Source organism: Falco peregrinus, chromosome 10 (genome assembly GCF_023634155.1).
Source record: "Falco peregrinus isolate bFalPer1 chromosome 10, bFalPer1.pri, whole genome shotgun sequence".
NCBI classification, from domain to species: domain Eukaryota; kingdom Metazoa; phylum Chordata; class Aves; order Falconiformes; family Falconidae; genus Falco; species Falco peregrinus.
Window position 1 is genome coordinate 35,665,308 of NC_073730.1, and position 21,632 is coordinate 35,686,939.

A 21,632-nucleotide genomic window follows, 5' to 3' on the forward strand; every position below is an offset into this window, starting at 1 on the left:
CAGATTTCCCCGTAAATGGAAACAAATCTTGCTGAATGCTGTGCTGAACCAGCTGTGGTGTTGCCTCATCCTGCCCCCACACTATGCATGTGCTGTCACTGTAGGTTATGCCTTACAAAATGAATCCCCTTTCCAACAAAAAGTGTAATTGGTGGTGAACTGGGGAGTTCTTTGATATGGACCCCCACACGCAAAGAATGAGAAAACAGCATAGGCTGCAGCAAAGCATTACTTTAGGGTTAGAGAGATCTTTCCTAGCACAAGCCTTGCTAGGGACTGCTTGCTGAACATTACTAACTCATACTTGCAGCCGGGAGCGCCCTAAATGCCTGCACAAGCAGCAGCAAGACACACATGGCTCAGCCTTCCTCCAGTTGCCCTCTCCAGCCCTGAATGGCTACCTGACTCCCGCAGGGACGTACGGTGCAGGCTGGTGTACAAGATGAAGGCCTGGGCTACCACAAAGTTCCCCTTCCTCCATTCTTCCTACACCACTTGCGTCACTGTCTAACATCATAGGCTGAGCAGGTGTTGCATGGAGAAGCAACACGGATCAATGGATGTGTGGGAGAAAGCAAGGGTGTCATGGGTGGGTGAAGGGATGGGAAAAGATCCCAATTTCTGAGTGAAAATCTGAGACGTAGTATAGTAGAAGCAACTCTGTAGGCTGACAGTGGAACACCACGCTATGTGGGCATTTATGAACTTCTTTGTGTCTCGCCCCAGCCTCTTGTGTTTTCTCACCTCTTTTAAGTTCACCTGCTGTAACCAAACTTTTACTTTATTACTTCTGTGATGCCTCCTCTGGAGGGAAAATGACAACTCACATTGGTTTCTAGCTCCATGATCATCTTTTCCTGCCAGTCAATCTGCTGGTTCTTCATTTCCAGAACACATTTTAAGTTCTTCAAATCATTTTCTATGTGCAGATATGGAGCTCGTACAATCGAGCAAATATACCAGCAATTAGGGTATCTGTAAGCCATAAACGCATCTTCAGCCGTAAGGTACATTTTCCTCAATGCACCCAGTGGTTTAGGAGTCCCAGTGATGTGAACACCACCTAGACGTGGGCCTCCACAGCCCATCTGAACCCTGATATTCTCTCCTAGACCACCCCTCTGGCTGGACAGCCTCATGGCTAGAAAGATGGGATGCCAGGTTGTCCAGCAACTTCATTCCTGCTCGTAGCGTGGGAAGAGCATGAGGTGCTTTATGCTTGTGCAGGTATTTTGGCTTGGGACAAGTACCAACATAAAGCTAAGGAAAGCAGACGAGGGGGCCGGAGGTGAAAATGAGTGTTGTGCCTTGCCTGCACCCCTGCACCACAGCGCCTGTTAACAGAGATCAGATCTGCTGGGAAGAAGTTCCTCCTCTGCTCAAGAACTTCAGATGTAGGGGATATTTGGGTTCAACTCACGGGCCAAGGATGCTCTCTGAATTAGACTGATGAAATAGTGTTGCTGAGTTAAACTCTTTGGACTCTGCCAGTGTAACTCACTCCAGTGAACTGCCTGGTGGTACTTGCCATTAACATCACCGTGGCACAGCAGAATTTGTCCTTTCACGTAAATTAAATGCCGTGGCAGAGGGTGAAAGGGACTGTTGCTACTTGTTTCCCATGGCCAGGCCTGTTTCAGAGATTTGCACTCCTTTCCTAAGGAGTTCTCTCACCTAAAAACTCACTGAGCCCCTTGCTTACCCCACTGTTCTCATTCTGTCCCCTTGATCATGTTGAGACAACTGCCCATGGGATTGTGCTGTGAACCAGATGAAATGCCCTGAGTTAAAAGAAAACTTTTTGGGGGTCATTTCAGGGCTGTTTCATTTCAGATAGACAACAGCAGCGTGTGTTTACTTACACACTGTAAAAAACAGCACATCCCCAGCAGACAACAATTGAATATATACTTCATACGACAGGGCTGTTCCCTGCAAGTTCAGGAAAAAATGAAAGAACGCAGGGATACCAAAGAACTTGGTTCAGAAGGTACAAAAAAAAAAAAAAAAAGAAATCTAAATGTGAAAAAAAATTAAGAAAAAAGAGAGGAAGAAAGGAAAGAAGAATAGACAGCAATAAGGTCATACTAGATGGAGTTAACAAAATGTTTTGGAAACAGAGCTACAAATGCTGGATGAAAGAATAAAGAAAAATAAAATCAGAAAATGATGGCCCTAGACTAAGATTTCTGACTCCTCCTCAAAGTTCAAGATCTGGGGCAGGATCCTATTGCTATCCACTGAATCGTGTGATGTGAGTCATACTTAGTGATGGATCTTGGTGACTGTAGAGTTACAGTTGCCATTTACCTGCAGTTGTTCCTTTTTTTTTCCTTCAGAGCCTCTTCAGATCGCTCTGCTTTGGCCTTAGGAGGTTGGTTCTGAAGGGTGAGGGTGTCTGTCTGGTCCTGGAGGGGAGACACACCAATGAACACACCAGCCATGCTATCGCCCCTCTTACACTCATACAAGTCAATCTGTGCTGAGAAACCACCAGGGGAGCTGAACAAGGCTTAGAAATCCTTGCAAGGTGGTGTGTTGTTACAGAAGGCCACTGGAACACCCAGTGTTTTGATAATCCAGTGCCTCAGGGAATCTCAAATCCCTGTAATGCCTGCAGCTGGCCGGCACTGTGTCCTGGTTTCAGCTGGGACAGAGTTAATTTTCTTGGTGGCTGGCGCAGGCTTGTGTTCTGGATGTGGTGTGAGAACCATGTTGACAACACGCTGATGGTTTCAGGTGTTCCTAGGTAATGTTTATACCAAGTCAAGGACCTGTCAGTTTTTCAGGCCCTGTCAGCAAGAAGGCTGGAGGGGCACAAGAAATTGGGAGGGCACACAGCCAGGACAGGTGACCTGAACTGGCCAAAGGAATATTCCATACCATCGAACGTCATGCTGAGTATATAAGCTGGGGGAAGAAGGGGAAGACGTTTGGCATTATGGCATTTGTCCTCCCGAGTAACCATTAGTAACCATTATGCATGACAGAGCCCTGCTTTCGTGGAGATGGCTGAACGCCTGCCTGCCGATGGGAAGTAGCGAACGGATTCCCTGTTTTGCTTTGCTTGCGTGTGCGGCTTCTACTTTACGTATTTAACTGTCTTTATCTCAACCCACCAGTTTTCTCACTTTTACTCTTCCGGCTCTCTCCCCCATCCCACTGGGGGGGTACTGAACAAACGGTTGTGTGGGCCTTAGCTGCTGGCTGGGGTTAAACCATGACACGCTGGCTGGCACTAGTTCATGAAATGTCTTTGATGCTAAATCACCCCAGCACCTTCGGCTGGATGAGAAACAACCATGCCCTTCCTTAAGAAGCTGGCATTTGTAACAGAGGCATGAAAGAGATTATTTGCGTGGTCCCTAGAGTCTGAATGAGGTGGCAGATATCCCATCCCTGCCTCCTTCACCTTTCTAGGCTTCTAACATGGTAACAAGCAACAATGAGTTAGCGGTGTGGACTTCAAATGACTGTCGGTTCATCTCAGAGTTACACACAGAAACAACGCATTATTTTAAGCAGTCCTATTTCTGTTACGATCAAAGGCATTCCTGTTAACTCTCTCTATACAACACCTGTAAACACGCAGTTGCTGTGGAACTGATATTCTTATCTTTCATGTATGTCATTTCTTGGCTGTAACATTACATCAGTGCTTACTGCAAAACTGCTGACATGCCCTGAGCTGTCACAGCAGCATGAGGAAGGCAGTGACAGTTGCTGCGTGCAACAGTATGTGCTAGTCAGGGCTTTTAAAAACTGTAATTAATGTCTGCCTATGAAATCAAACAAAGCTTGCATTATTTGCTGCAGCACCTTTACTTGTTCACACGAGATTTTCAAACTTGGTGTGAACCCCAGGGGCATGCTTCTGCTCTCCACTTCTTGGGAATTCTTCATCTAGAGAGTGCAAACAGCATGGAGTTATCAGCAGGACTGAAAAAGCCAAGATGAGCTTGGTGTTAAATAGCGGAATGGGGGACACGATGTGGCGGGCTGACCCTGGCTGCCACAGCCTGACTGCACAGCAGGGCCAGCCCTGGGACATCCCTCATCAGTGACTGCATTGCTCTCCAGCGGGAGTGGAGATGTCTCTACAACGGGGGACCAGCTCCCCCACACTCAGGCAGCAGGGAAGAGTTTAAAGCACAGGCACAGGGCCAGGCAGGGAGAGGTCACCATTCCTGAGCCTTGGGGTCCCTGCCGGAAGGTACCGTGCAGACAAGGTGACGCTCACAGCCACCGCAGGTGCCAGAGCCCTCCCCACCATGCAGGGAAGAGCTCAACTGTGCTCCTTGGGCTGGGCCAGCAACCAGCAGGGTCAAAAGGACATTTCCTTGCTTTATCCAGCTGCCTTTTCATCCCTTTAGGTTTGCCCTCTCTTCTCTTTCAGACAGTATCTTGCTGAACCAGCCAAGGGGAAAGGCAAAAGACCGAGGGGGCACCTTTGCTGCTGGATCCCAGTTTGGACAGGCAGAGGACAAGGGGTACTATAGCTGGTAAGAAGCAACAGCCTGGTGTGCTGGCAGCTGGTGAGGGGGCTGGGGCTGCCCCGGCAGCTGCTCCACCACATCGTTACAGGAGTGGGAAACAATGAAACTGCTGACCTGGAGTGACAGCGGCAGTTTTTCAAAATTCTCTTCTAATTGTGCCTTTTCCAGATGGTGAGCAGCATTCAGTTCTGGGGAAGATGCACAGACATGACACTGCTAGGTGAAGCCCAGCAAACCACGGTCCGGGAGTGCAGACACTGTGAGCCAAGCGCAATTCACGATGCAGTTCTAGGGCATGGAGGCCGAGTTGGAAACTGATAGTAACTGATAAGGCTCTGCGAACTTAGGTGAATTCCTTAGAGGATCAGGATTTCCTCATCTTTCACTGGTTGCAGGTATCTCTATATCTATGTGACCAGATTCTGATTTTTCAGAACTGCACAGAATTCCTGGCTCCCAGGGTTCTGATCTGAAAAGGGTCACTTTGACCCAGCTCAGGGTGAGCATCCCCAAATCAAAGATTTTTAAATTTTTGAATTAGATATATTTAAAAGCTTGGGTTGCAAGTTCTTTGGGGAGAGTGAGATGGGGGCCAGCAACTCAGGATGCAAAAATGCAGATGACAGTGCTTCTCCAGGAGCTGTGGCAGATGACCTGGGAGATTCATTCTGTTAGTGAGACAGACAGAGTCTGAAGGCAGAAAAGTCCTCCATTTATATTACACGATCAAAGGTTTCACTGCTAGGACAACTCACCCTGGACTCAGTAACAACCAAAAGTTTAATAACCAAAGTGGAATAAAGTTTGATCTCCAAACCAGTGACATCAAACTGTCACTCAGCACAGCAGTAGCACCTAGCTTTTTAGGATACAGACACTCTATTTTTGGTGTCTTTACCCTCAGTCCCATGGGGTTCCGCCTTCTGACCATTGCTCACTAGCCACAATAACAGCAGCAATAACACTCATGCTCTAGCGCTCTCTTTACAGCGCACTAGCCCGCAGCTGCTGCAGCGCCTTCTCCATGCACAGGAGGGCATTTCATAGCCACGCCTGGACCAGGGAGCACAAACCGGCCACCAGACCCTTGCTAACCCACAGCCAAGTTTTATCATCAGAGAACACCAACACAAATGGAAAGGCAAGGATATCCTCAAGCAGGGAAGAGGAGCCTTTTATTATTTGCAAAACTGTGTATGTTGATTTAGAAGTGGTATGCTAGATACCATCTCTGCCTACAGGAGAGGGGAATAAACTGTTCTTAGTTCACGTTATGCTCCGGACTGTGTCTCTAATTAACGCAGTGCAAAGCTAAGCAGTATGGCTCGATTTAGGGAATGTTGTGGGAAAACCTAATAAAGCTATTTAAAAATTAGACCCTTAAACTTATGTGTAAAGCAAAAGAGAGAGACCGTACAGGTAACTGTTAAACGACAGCTAAAGCATGTACAAAGATATGTATTTAGATACTGAACTGGTAGGGAGGAAACAGCTCTGTCTGCAGCGTCAAATCCCACGGAAAAACGTTACACAAAATAAAGACAGCAGTGCTGAGGGGCAGATTTGCGCTAGCTTTGGTCTATCAGCATGGCCAGACTTTAGCTACTGAAAACAATGAGTCTTGGTTTTAGAAGCAGTGTAGTAGGCATTTAAGCACCTAAATTCAGAGACGTTCAGTGAGCTCCAGCCTCCTGAGCACCCAAGGATAAGACTCTTGAGAAAAGTCTGTGTGTGAAATGAGGTGGAGTTTGGACTCCAGGTTTAGTGTTCCATGGAGAAAGCCTTATCTTTGGCCCAAAGATCTCTCAGGTAGTCTCAGTTCCAAGTCAGATGCTGTACATGCTGCACGTACCTCTCCTCCATCCCTAGCATGAACCTGGTGTGAACCTGGTGGTCCACCCCCCATGAAAGCACTAGACCAACACAGATTTTCTGTATCATCTATTCTGGAAGAAGACAATCCAAGCTCACACAATCTAGAGCACGAATTCCTGCTCTGGAACAGCTCTGTAGCCATTGGGTTGTCTTTGGCTTACTTTGAATCTTGCAGGCTCTCTCCTCCAGCAGTTCCTCCATAATGGTTCTGTGGTTAGTTTCCAACCGTAACATTGCAGCTCTACGTGCAGCTATGATCTTCTGCATCTGTTCCAATGACAATGAATGGAGACATGGATGCACAATTAGACATCTTGTGGCACACTGACAGGCCGCTTACTTAAGAGCTCCAGTGAGCTGGAAACAGTAAAGGGATCTACTGAGTGTGACACCGACACTTCCAGCACCTGAGCCGTTTCTATTTATTATGGAACAGGCATGCTGAAGCCTTGAGTGGTAGTCTGTAGTCACCGCTGGTAGCGGTTTTGTTCTTTTAACTTAATGGCAATAAAAGAGGCACATAAGAAAGCAAAAAGCCAAAAAGCCCTTAAGCAAAGAAACCATTTATGATATGTTCATAAATATCAACAATTCATTAATCTAAATTATATTAATGACCTGACTCCCTCTGATGGTCACATAAACAAGCAGAGTTCTGAGCCATCCTTGGTTTTGTTTGCACGGCACTTTGCTGCAATGATCTTTATTGTAAGGTCTTGGATTAACTTCCACGAAAAGTGCCTATGAATTATTCATAGTTGTAAAATATTTATTTCTAGAGAAAAATTGGAATTGTTATCCGTGGGTAGGTAAACCAAGTTGCAATGTATCACACTTTTACTTGAAAAAGAGTATCCTACACAGTCATCAATACCCAAATTCCTGAGTCCTCTGGAATCATGCATTTTTAGTCCACACCCAGTAAGCCGATGAAAGATAGGACAGCACTTTTTTGAGTGTAGACACCAGAGTTTTCAGGTTGGTGTGAAAGTACGAAAGATAATCTCACATTGGAGGCTGAGAGAGGTCCTGCCGCCACAAACTGCCCAACAAACTGAACCACACAGCACACAGCACACGGCACACACCCATCATGGGAGCAGGGGATGCTGTTGGAAGAGGGCTGTGGGCAGCCTGTGTTCCTGTGCCCCTGCTAGGTTTGGGACTCCTTCAGTACATTGTTTGCTACTAGACTTGGCTAAAGGCAAAGCAAGATCCCTCATGATGGTGCTTTGACATGTTTCGTTAAAGAAAATCCAGTCAGAAACGGTTAATCTGGTTAAGTCAGTGGTCCAGAGCAGTTTCCAAGTGCAATTCATAAGTTTGCTTTTCTGGGTTTTATAATCACAGCGATCTTCTTCCCTACATTCAACACATTATCTGTGATATCTGGCAATGCAGAGGATCAAACTATTTTACTTTTACAAGGAAACAGTTGTTTGTTGCAAATTGACTTGACTTTAAACAGCTTTTATTTCTCACTCTTATGTTAAATAATGGTAGAAAGTTACTGCAGCTGAGCATGTCTCGACTGGAATAAAGGTTATTTCACTGTATTTAACTGTCAAACATATGTGTTAGATGACCCACCAGAACCAAAATTTCCAGCTGTACTGGAGAAAGCGTGCTCTTAGAATGAAAGGCAGGCATTTAACATGAAATGTAAAATTATCCAAACTGTTTTTCATAATGATGCGGGAGACAACCCAGTGGTGAAGAACCCTTTGCAAAACAATGGGGACTCAGCCTGCTGCTGTACTGCATGAAAGAGCAGGGAAAGGAGGGGCTGACTCAACGGGCTACCAATGGGATAGGGACTATCACCTGACTTTTCCCAGAGCATGATCTCCTTGTCCATGATGTCTGTGTGCTGAAACCTCATGAGCATTGCCGTGTTCTTTACCTCACCCTTGCTTAAGTCTTTATTCAGACACTAATTGCTTCTCAGCTGAGCAGCACCCCAAAGGAATGATTATGCTCAACTCCAACACCTTCAGAAGGTGAAGGGGTTTCCTTTTACTGCCACCATCTTTGGCAGGTTATTTAACTATAAAGCCAATTCCATATGTTCCAATTCCATATGGTCTGCAGGGATTTTTCTGTCTTCTGTGTGTTTCATACCCACATCCTAAATGACTCTTTCTAACATTCCAGTGTGACCTCTCGGTCTGCAGTTTTTCACAGGAGATAGTATACTTGGCACTGGGAAGCAGATCGCTTGGGTATTCATTCCAGCTTCACCCCTGACTTACCCTATAGGCTTGTTCAACTCACTTATTCTGTGTCATGGTCATTTCTGGCTGTAAGAAGAACCTCAGGTGGGATTTTGAAGGCTTGACAAAGTAAAATCAAGAGGAGGCTCTAGTGACAGAAGTTCAGTACGCTGGCACGCCAAACAGCTTGAGGTGAGCAGCTCAAGTGAGAAATGCTGGCAAGCCAGGATCACAGCCTTCACTTGGCAATTTGGCCCTTCACTGCAAGGAGATACGAGGGAGATTGGGATGCACTGGCACACGTGACCGCTTTGTAAGGAGTTTGGCTCTCATGCTCTGCTCTGCTGGAAGAGCTGCCTCACCCCCTCGGAGACAGCCGAGCAGCTATCTGATATTAAACTAAATGGTGACTACAGTAAAACAGTGTGCTTTCTGAATGCTTTCAAAAGCATTAGAGAGATTGGAAAATTCTGGTTTAGAACACAGAACCCTATTTGACGCACCCTCTAACACATCTTTGAAAATCAATGCACTAACAGAAAACAGTAGGTTGTCTGGGACAAACAGCCCAGTTACATGAAGCCTTTCTGCTGCACATTACAAACTGCAAATCAGTAACAACTACAAGGCACAGCAATTAAAATAGGTAGAGTCCAGCAAGAGCTCTTCAATGCCCTGCCACTGAAGAGCCAAACCAAACTGCACGGTGGCACGCAGGGCAGCAGGCACTCTGGGGCACAGGCTGGGATGCCGTGTGTCTGTCCAACACAGCTGCCTGACCCACATGCCAGCGAGGACCACGCTGCACCCAGCCCCAGGGTACCATTGGTGTTACACAGTACATCTGACACTGGGCAGCTGTACACGAATGACATCAAACTGCCACCATCTCAGTTCGTATTTGCACTCCCATCCCAGGAGTGTTTGTGCAGAGGAGGTATTTACTGCCACATGCACAAGAGCAACGGCAAGGGCAGGCAGCGCAGCGATCTCCTGTTACTGAACGTGCTGCTCTGGGACTCCCAAACAGGCAGTCAGTTAGATCCCTGGCAAAGTTCTCCAGCAAAACCGCCCATGATTTGTATCCACCTCAGCTGTACAAACACGGTGTAAACAGAAGCAGAGCGGCTCTTTACCTCCAGCACTGTATGTCCCTTTCCTTCCCATGTCACCACCACCTGTAAAAGTGCTCACGGAAATGAGCAAACCCCACGCGCCAGAAAGAGGCAGGGCTTTCAAAGGAAAGGAGGGTATTCAATGGGAAGCTGCAGATGTGCCCTGCCTGGAGAAGGCACCACTGGCAACCCCTCCTCTGTGAGAGCTGGGGAGATGCAGAGGGGGAGGAAGGCAGGCGTCCGGGAGTAACTAGAAGCCCTGGTTTGCTATTGCTGCAGTATCCCTGGCTGGGGGGACAATAGAGCTCTCCATGAAATGACAATCAACCAAAAAAAATCAGAGGGGCACAGCAGGGAGCACAAGCTGCTGGGCGTCAGCAAAGGGCTGTGCTCAGCTTTTCTGCAATAGGTGAGAGCGTAAGGGCACTTTAAATCGGAATGTGTCCTGAATCATGTTAGGAAGAAGACAAAGAACATATCCTGCTGGGAAGATCATTAATGATTAGGAAAACTATATGATTAGGCTACTATATTAGGCTATTATATTAATGATTAGGCTACTATAAATTTGCCTCAGGTTAGAAAAGGCCAAGAATCTTTAAAGGACACTACAAAAAACCTACATTTAAGAGAAAAGGCAGTGTAGTAGCAAATGGAATTAAAAGGAGTCCTAGAAAGTAAATCTTTCAGTAATAAGCAAGCAAGGCTAAAAACAATCTAGGGCATAGAAAAGATTAGTTCAGCCGCAGGATACACAGCAGATAGGAGAGCAAATTAGTTCTGTCTTTCCAAAATGTAAACGGAGGAAAAAAAAAAAATTCAGAGCTTAACGTTTCTCTTTATTTTTCCTGCATCTAATTTTTAACTGTTAAGAGAAACAACACAAAAGCTTTATTTTTGCTAATGCGAGGAAAATGGAATCTGGAAGTTAAATTAATCCTTTACACACTGCCATTTGGGGATTATTTCTACCAGATCCAAGGAAGACACTTTCTAGAAAGTTTTGCTGTGAATGGTGTGATTAACTGAGCTGAGTTGAGATCCTTGGGTGCCTAAGGAGGCCCAGGCGATACTGGAATCATTCTTACTGTGTTAGGGGAAGAAGCCAGGCACGCAAGGCTGGGCTCCTCCAAACAGCCAGCTCTGTACTCTGCTGAGTGATGCACAGGGTGCTGTGTGCCAGGATTGCAGAGTCCCCAGCCCTGACCAGCTGCATTAGGCTCAGAATAAAACGCAGTGGATTGTTTTGTTGCTGCTTGCTAGAGTTTTTATTACTATTTATTACTATTATTAAGTAATAAAAAGTGGTGCTTTTTTTTTAAAAAAAAAGATGTGGATGAATATAGCCTGGTATGTGAAAAAAGACCCTAGCCCTTCACACAGATTCCCAAACCAGCTGTCTTACAGGCACAAGGTTTCCCCTTTTTGGGGAATATCACCGCATCTGCCCATGCCATCTGTTTTAACTCACTGGAGCAATTTTAAGAAGTGTTCTTGACAGACTGCCAGGACCGTGGCCCTTGAAGGCGTCTGCACGGGGAGATATTGGAGATGGGGCTTGCAGAAGGAAAGCACCCACCCAGATCACCAGCTCCTACTACTTGAAACAAAAGCCATCTAAAGCAAGAGAGCTCTGTACAAAATCATCACCAGCACCTATGGACCAGCAGAACTCGGTGGGGTTGTTACTGTTCTACTTACACGAAGAAAATGAAAAGCCAGTAAAAAAAAATGACAACTAGGAGAAAGAATTTGTTAAAATGTTGATCCTCCATAAGAAGTATTACAGAATCCTTTTCTTACATTATGTTTTATCTGAGATAAGGTCTGTGCTACCCTTGAGGACACTTGGTGGCGAGACTCTCTCCAAGAGTGGGGAATCACCACAGTGCCAGCTTAAAAATGCTATCCCGTAACTCCAACTTCAGCACGGACACCACCCCACCAGGACAGTGGGCCTCCTGGCTGTCTCCCACCATGCTGGGGCCGTGGTTTCCAGAGCAGCCTCTGGGGCTACCTTGAGCAGCTGCTGCTGGCACGGCTCAGGTGGCTTCCCTGTCACTTGCCTGCCCTGCCAAGACTTCTTGCATTGTGTTGTATTTTGGTTAAAGCTTTCCAACTGCTCTTCGGGACCTCATATTTATGTTTCCCGGGAGGCCAGATGTGCAAGGCTTGGCCTCAGTGCCAAGGTTCTCAAGTAGTCCCTCTTTCTCAGAGGGTTCTTCTAGGAGAGCAGCAGCACATGAGTCCTGATCTTCCTCTTCTGCAAAAAAGGCAAGGTGTAGTTTTGGCGTATCATCATAGCAGCCTTATGGTCTCCTAGATGCATGGTGAACTTACAAATTCCAGACATTTTGTGTTACTGCAACCTGCTTTGTCAGCGTAACAGGTTTGGACTGGCCATGTTCCTGCTACCAATGTAAACATGACATTAGTACAAAATGAAAAAGCCCCTCCTTGTTATCACCAGTGTGCCTCTGCAGACAACCAGCACTTCAGTGTCAGTGCAGCCGGGGAAGTGGGAATGCCAGCACTGAGGGAAACCAAATGTTACAGCAGAACAAAACTGGCTCTGATGTGAGAATGTAAAGCTATCGGGGCCAATGCCGAGATTCACACAGATCCAATGTCAAAACATCAGTTAGAAAATTCAGAAGCACCTGGGGAAAAATCCCCCCAAACAAATCTGTAAAAAAACCAAATTAACAGGACATACTATTGAATTAATTAAGCTTAGTTAAGATTTACGTCAACAAAGTATTTGAAAGAGTAGACAGGGTAAGCAGGAACCTTTGCTGCCCCCCCCCCAGTTTTGTGTCGAAAAGGCTCAACATATCAAAGGAGCTTAGCAGGTGTCCTTTTCTAGGCCACCAGCTGGAGTAAAGCCATTGAGGGTCAGTAACTAAGGGCCAAATCCAAACAAAGTCTGAAAAGACTCAGCAACTAGACAAGTGACCAACCTGTTGCCAGTGGGTGAAAAAGTCAGAGGCATGTACAGATTGTGAAAATAAGCAGCATTTCAGTGGGGCAGTTTAATGACAAGTGAGAAAAAAATTGCTTTATTGTGATTTCGGGTTGATTTTTTCTGGCCAAAATGCGAACACAAGAAAATGGATTTTGCACACACTGTTGCATTGATTTTTAAGGTACTTATAATGAAAGGTATATTTCCCTATTGCTTAGAAAACTACATGAAACAGGTCTTCCATTGGCTGCATGCCAAGAAATGACTGTGATACTGAAGGAATTTTCATGATCCTCCGACATGGAGACAACAACGACTCATGCGCGCCGGCACTAGCACGGGCTCCTCCAGCGCAAAGCAACAAATGGCTCCTCCAGGGCGCTGCCACCATCGGCTCCTCCTCGGCAGCGTAACAAAGGGCTGCTCCTCTGCGGCACGACGAGGGGCTCCCGAGGCGCTTTGCCACCAATCGCTCCCCTGCGGCGCTGCGCTACAGGGCTGCTCCGGGGCGGCGCCACTGGGGGCTCTCCAGGAGCAACGCTATCAGCATCTCCTCTGGGGTGGTGCGAGCGCAATGCAACACGACTCATACCACGCTGGAAAGAACAGACTTGGAATACAATACGTCATACCACGTATTACAAACAGCCCAGCAGAAAACACAAGACGTACCATAGGATACAAAATACAACCCTACGCACCCCATACCCACTAGGCCGGAAATACAAGATACAGCTCAAGAGACCCTCAGTACAATAAGCACTAAACCACGCAAAACCAAAACAATACATACAGCACAAAATACAGTCCAGATCAGATCATGCAATACTCAGTAGACACAGGACGACGCAATACGGAACACAAAACCAACTACAGTACGCTCCACCATGTACCCCCCGCCCTTGCTACAACCCATCCCCGACAAAGGACATTGTACAGACCACTTAAGAGACACAGAAGATGCCGTACAATCAAATACACCAAACCAAACGCCACACAAAAGAGCAAACGCAATGATGCGGCGATGACAGGCTCCTCCGGTGACATCTGGCAAAGGGCTCCTCCGGGGTGCCGCCATTCAGGGCTCCTTCAGCGCGGGGCGACGAAAGGCTCCACAGAGACGGCCTGGGCTGTGTGATGAACATGTCCTCTGGGGCTGGCACGATGCAGGGCTCCCCAGGCTAAACAACCCCAGCTCCCTCAGCCTCTCCTCGAGACACACACCACCGAAGAAATCGCAGGAGCCAGAACATTACAAACCATAGCGCATGTCACAAGACACTTCCAGAAACAGCGCACAAAACCAGACGCAAAAGACAAGACAGGAAACAGAATCTGGGCGGGAAATACCTCAAAAGACAATACGTACCAGAAAATACAGGCAAAACAAGACAAAACCCAGTAAACGACACACAACAGAAGGTACTATGCAATACATATAACATACAACAGAAAACAAAACACGAATACATACCATCAAAATCATCCTGCACAATAAAAGACAGCACAAAGAATACACAGAATACTGAACAGACAGTAAAAAATACTCTACAGAAAACAAAATCCATTCCATGCAATGTATACCATACAGCACACACTGTACAAGAACTACGACTCCATACACACAATACATATGCTACAATACAAAATACAAGTACCACAGTAGAAAAATACAGGCCAACTACAATGCGACACCATCCCAGACCGGACAGGAGATACCACAGGCAGGGACCAGACCCACAGTACCTACCCTAGGGTACGTACCAAATCACCAGCGTCAGGAAGATCTCCCGTGGGGCACTGCGATGCAGGGCTCCTCCAACATAAGTTGACACAGGTGCCCTAGCAGGCAGCACGAGAAGCGGCTCCTGCGGGGCGGCACAAAGAAAGGCTCCTCCAGGGCTGCGCAACCAAGGACTCCTCCAGAGCGGAAAGACAAAAGGGCTCCTCTGCCGCCAAGCCATCAGGGGCTCCTCCAATGCTGCACCACCAAGGGCCCCACCAGCATGGCACCACCAACAGCTGCTCCGCTGCACCAAAGGGGCTCCAAGAAGAGCCGGGCATCAAACAAACTGCTCCTCCGGCGCTCCCTGCTAACCACTGCTCTGCTGCGGCGGCACAAAGCCAACCTCTGGGGAGGCGCCAAGACACGCTCCTCCGACGGGGCGACAACAAGGACGCCTGCGCAACGGCACTAGCACGGGCTCCTCCAGCGCAAAGCAACAAATGGCTCCTCCAGGGCGCTGCCACCATCGGCTCCTCCTCGGCAGCGTAACAAAGGGCTGCTCCTCTGCGGCACGACGAGGGGCTCCCGAGGCGCTTTGCCACCAATCGCTCCCCTGCGGCGCTGCGCTACAGGGCTGCTCCGGGGCGGCGCCACTGGGGGCTCTCCAGGAGCAACGCTATCAGCATCTCCTCTGGGGTGGTGCGAGCGCAATGCAACACGACTCATACCACGCTGGAAAGAACAGACTTGGAATACAATACGTCATACCACGTATTACAAACAGCCCAGCAGAAAACACAAGACGTACCATAGGATACAAAATACAACCCTACGCACCCCATACCCACTAGGCCGGAAATACAAGATACAGCTCAAGAGACCCTCAGTACAATAAGCACTAAACCACGCAAAACCAAAACAATACATACAGCACAAAATACAGTCCAGATCAGATCATGCAATACTCAGTAGACACAGGACGACGCAATACGGAACACAAAACCAACTACAGTACGCTCCACCATGTACCCCCCGCCCTTGCTACAACCCATCCCCGACAAAGGACATTGTACAGACCACTTAAGAGACACAGAAGATGCCGTACAATCAAATACACCAAACCAAACGCCATACAGAAGAGCAAACGCAATGATGCGGCGATGACAGGCTCCTCCGGTGACATCTGGCAAAGGGCTCCTCCGGGGTGCCGCCATTCAGGGCTCCTTCAGCGCGGGGCGACGAAAGGCTCCACAGAGACGGCCTGGGCTGTGTGATGAACATGTCCTCTGGGGCTGGCACGATGCAGGGCTCCCCAGGCTAAACAACCCCAGCTCCCTCAGCCTCTCCTCGAGACACACACCACCGAAGAAATCGCAGGAGCCAGAACATTACAAACCATAGCGCATGTCACAAGACACTTCCAGAAACAGCGCACAAAACCAGACGCAAAAGACAAGACAGGAAACAGAATCTGGGCGGGAAATACCTCAAAAGACAATACGTACCAGAAAATACAGGCAAAACAAGACAAAACCCAGTAAACGACACACAACAGAAGGTACTATGCAATACATATAACATACAACAGAAAACAAAACACGAATACATACCATCAAAATCATCCTGCACAATAAAAGACAGCACAAAGAATACACAGAATACTGAACAGACAGTAAAAAATACTCTACAGAAAACAAAATCCATTCCATGCAATGTATACCATACAGCACACACTGTACAAGAACTACGACTCCATACACACAATACATATGCTACAATACAAAATACAAGTACCACAGTAGAAAAATACAGGCCAACTACAATGCGACACCATCCCAGACCGGACAGGAGATACCACAGGCAGGGACCAGACCCACAGTACCTACCCTAGGGTACGTACCAAATCACCAGCGTCAGGAAGATCTCCCGTGGGGCACTGCGATGCAGGGCTCCTCCAACATAAGTTGACACAGGTGCCCTAGCAGGCAGCACCAGAAGCGGCTCCTGCGGGGCGGCACAAAGAAAGGCTCCTCCAGGGCTGCGCAACCAAGGACTCCTCCAGAGCGGAAAGACAAAAGGGCTCCTCTGCCGCCAAGCCATCAGGGGCTCCTCCAATGCTGCACCACCAAGGGCCCCACCAGCATGGCACCACCAACAGCTGCTCCGCTGCACCAAAGGGGCTCCAAGAAGAGCCGGGCATCAAACAAACTGCTCCTCCGGCGCTCCCTGCTAACCACTGCTCTGCTGCGGCGGCACAAAGCCAACCTCTGGGGAGGCGCCAAGACACGCTCCTCCGACGGGGCGACAACAAGGACGCCTGCGCAACGGCACTAGCACGGGCTCCTCTAGCGCAAAGCAACAAATGGCTCCTCCAGGGCGCTGCCACCATCGGCTCCTCCTCGGCAGCGTAACAAAGGGCTGCTCCTCTGCGGCACGACGAGGGGCTCCCGAGGCGCTTTGCCACCAATCGCTCCCCTGCGGCGCTGCGCTACAGGGCTGCTCCGGGGCGGCGCCACTGGGGGCTCTCCAGGAGCAACGCTATCAGCATCTCCTCTGGGGTGGTGCGAGCGCAATGCAACACGACTCATACCACGCTGGAAAGAACAGACTTGGAATACAATACGTCATACCACGTATTACAAACAGCCCAGCAGAAAACACAAGACGTACCATAGGATACAAAATACAACCCTACGCACACCATACCCACTAGGCCGGAAATACAAGATACAGCTCAAGAGACCCTCAGTACAATAAGCACTAAACCACGCAAAACCAAAACAATACATACAGCACAAAATACAGTCCAGATCAGATCATGCAATACTCAGTAGACACAGGACGACGCAATACGGAACACAAAACCAACTACAGTACGCTCCACCATGTACCCCCCGCCCTTGCTACAACCCATCCCCGACAAAGGACATTGTACAGACCACTTAAGAGACACAGAAGATGCCGTACAATCAAATACACCAAACCAAACGCCATACAAAAGAGCAAACGCAATGATGCGGCGATGACAGGCTCCTCCGGTGACATCTGGCAAAGGGCTCCTCCGGGGTGCCGCCATTCAGGGCTCCTTCAGCGCGGGGCGACGAAAGGCTCCACAGAGACGGCCTGGGCTGTGTGATGAACATGTCCTCTGGGGCTGGCACGATGCAGGGCTCCCCAGGCTAAACAACCCCAGCTCCCTCAGCCTCTCCTCGAGACACACACCACCGAAGAAATCGCAGGAGCCAGAACATTACAAACCATAGCGCATGTCACAAGACACTTCCAGAAACAGCGCACAAAACCAGACGCAAAAGACAAGACAGGAAACAGAATCTGGGCGGGAAATACCTCAAAAGACAATACGTACCAGAAAATACAGGCAAAACAAGACAAAACCCAGTAAACGACACACAACAGAAGGTACTATGCAATACATATAACATACAACAGAAAACAAAACACGAATACATACCATCAAAATCATCCTGCACAATAAAAGACAGCACAAAGAATACACAGAATACTGAACAGACAGTAAAAAATACTCTACAGAAAACAAAATCCATTCCATGCAATGTATACCATACAGCACACACTGTACAAGAACTACGACTCCATACACACAATACATATGCTACAATACAAAATACAAGTACCACAGTAGAAAAATACAGGCCAACTACAATGCGACACCATCCCAGACCGGACAGGAGATACCACAGGCAGGGACCAGACCCACAGTACCTACCCTAGGGTACGTACCAAATCACCAGCGTCAGGAAGATCTCCCGTGGGGCACTGCGATGCAGGGCTCCTCCAACATAAGTTGACACAGGTGCCCTAGCAGGCAGCACCAGAAGCGGCTCCTGCGGGGCGGCACAAAGAAAGGCTCCTCCAGGGCTGCGCAACCAAGGACTCCTCCAGAGCGGAAAGACAAAAGGGCTCCTCTGCCGCCAAGCCATCAGGGGCTCCTCCAATGCTGCACCACCAAGGGCCCCACCAGCATGGCACCACCAACAGCTGCTCCGCTGCACCAAAGGGGCTCCAAGAAGAGCCGGGCATCAAACAAACTGCTCCTCCGGCGCTCCCTGCTAACCACTGCTCTGCTGCGGCGGCACAAAGCCAACCTCTGGGGAGGCGCCAAGACACGCTCCTCCGACGGGGCGACAACAAGGACGCCTGCGCAACGGCACTAGCACGGGCTCCTCTAGCGCAAAGCAACAAATGGCTCCTCCAGGGCGCTGCCACCATCGGCTCCTCCTCGGCAGCGTAACAAAGGGCTGCTCCTCTGCGGCACGACGAGGGGCTCCCGAGGCGCTTTGCCACCAATCGCTCCCCTGCGGCGCTGCGCTACAGGGCTGCTCCGGGGCGGCGCCACTGGGGGCTCTCCAGGAGCAACGCTATCAGCATCTCCTCTGGGGTGGTGCGAGCGCAATGCAACACGACTCATACCACGCTGGAAAGAACAGACTTGGAATACAATACGTCATACCACGTATTACAAACAGCCCAGCAGAAAACACAAGACGTACCATAGGATACAAAATACAACCCTACGCACACCATACCCACTAGGCCGGAAATACAAGATACAGCTCAAGAGACCCTCAGTACAATAAGCACTAAACCACGCAAAACCAAAACAATACATACAGCACAAAATACAGTCCAGATCAGATCATGCAATACTCAGTAGACACAGGACGACGCAATACGGAACACAAAACCAACTACAGTACGCTCCACCATGTACCCCCCGCCCTTGCTACAACCCATCCCCGACAAAGGACATTGTACAGACCACTTAAGAGACACAGAAGATGCCGTACAATCAAATACACCAAACCAAACGCCATACAGAAGAGAAACGCAATGATGCGGCGATGACAGGCTCCTCCGGTGACATCTGGCAAAGGGCTCCTCCGGGGTGCCGCCATTCAGGGCTCCTTCAGCGCGGGGCGACGAAAGGCTCCACAGAGACGGCCTGGGCTGTGTGATGAACATGTCCTCTGGGGCTGGCACGATGCAGGGCTCCCCAGGCTAAACAACCCCAGCTCCCTCAGCCTCTCCTCGAGACACACACCACCGAAGAAATCGCAGGAGCCAGAACATTACAAAGCGCATGTCACAAGACACTTCCAGAAACAGCGCACAAAACCAGACGCAAAAGACAAGACAGGAAACAGAATCTGGGCGGGAAATACCTCAAAAGACAATACGTACCAGAAAATACAGGCAAAACAAGACAAAACCCAGTAAACGACACACAACAGAAGGTACTATGCAATACATATAACATACAACAGAAAACAAAACACGAATACATACCATCAAAATCATCCTGCACAATAAAAGACAGCACAAAGAATACACAGAATACTGAACAGACAGTAAAAAATACTCTACAGAAAACAAAATCCATTCCATGCAATGTATACCATACAGCACACACTGTACAAGAACTACGACTCCATACACACAATACATATGCTACAATACAAAATACAAGTACCACAGTAGAAAAATACAGGCCAACTACAATGCGACACCATCCCAGACCGGACAGGAGATACCACAGGCAGGGACCAGACCCACAGTACCTACCCTAGGGTACGTACCAAATCACCAGCGTCAGGAAGATCTCCCGTGGGGCACTGCGATGCAGGGCTCCTCCAACATAAGTTGACACAGGTGCCCTAGCAGGCTGCACCAGAAGCGGCTCCTGCGGGGCGGCACAAAGAAAGGCTCCTCCAGGGCTGCGCAACCAAGGACTCCTCCAGAGCGGAAAGACAAAAGGGCTCCTCTGCCGCCAAGCCATCAGGGGCTCCTCCAATGCTGCACCACCAAGGGCCCCACCAGCATGGCACCACCAACAGCTGCTCCGCTGCACCAAAGGGGCTCCAAGAAGAGCCGGGCATCAAACAAACTGCTCCTCCGGCGCTCCCTGCTAACCACTGCTCTGCTGCGGCGGCACAAAGCCAACCTCTGGGGAGGCGCCAAGACACGCTCCTCCGACGGGGCGACAACAAGGACGCCTGCGCAACGGCACTAGCACGGGCTCCTCCAGCGCAAAGCAACAAATGGCTCCTCCAGGGCGCTGCCACCATCGGCTCCTCCTCGGCAGCGTAACAAAGGGCTGCTCCTCTGCGGCACGACGAGGGGCTCCCGAGGCGCTTTGCCACCAATCGCTCCCCTGCGGCGCTGCGCTACAGGGCTGCTCCGGGGCGGCGCCACTGGGGGCTCTCCAGGAGCAACGCTATCAGCATCTCCTCTGGGGTGGTGCGAGCGCAATGCAACACGACTCATACCACGCTGGAAAGAACAGACTTGGAATACAATACGTCATACCACGTATTACAAACAGCCCAGCAGAAAACACAAGACGTACCATAGGATACAAAATACAACCCTACGCACACCATACCCACTAGGCCGGAAATACAAGATACAGCTCAAGAGACCCTCAGTACAATAAGCACTAAACCACGCAAAACCAAAACAATACATACAGCACAAAATACAGTCCAGATCAGATCATGCAATACTCAGTAGACACAGGACGACGCAATACGGAACACAAAACCAACTACAGTACGCTCCACCATGTACCCCCCGCCCTTGCTACAACCCATCCCCGACAAAGGACATTGTACAGACCACTTAAGAGACACAGAAGATGCCGTACAATCAAATACACCAAACCAAACGCCATACAGAAGAGCAAACGCAATGATGCGGCGATGACAGGCTCCTCCGGTGACATCTGGCAAAGGGCTCCTCCGGGGTGCCGCCATTCAGGGCTCCTTCAGCGCGGGGCGACGAAAGGCTCCACAGAGACGGCCTGGGCTGTGTGATGAACATGTCCTCTGGGGCTGGCACGATGCAGGGCTCCCCAGGCTAAACAACCCCAGCTCCCTCAGCCTCTCCTCGAGACACACACCACCGAAGAAATCGCAGGAGCCAGAACATTACAAACCATAGCGCATGTCACAAGACACTTCCAGAAACAGCGCACAAAACCAGACGCAAAAGACAAGACAGGAAACAGAATCTGGGCGGGAAATACCTCAAAAGACAATACGTACCAGAAAATACAGGCAAAACAAGACAAAACCCAGTAAACGACACACAACAGAAGGTACTATGCAATACATATAACATACAACAGAAAACAAAACACGAATACATACCATCAAAATCATCCTGCACAATAAAAGACAGCACAAAGAATACACAGAATAC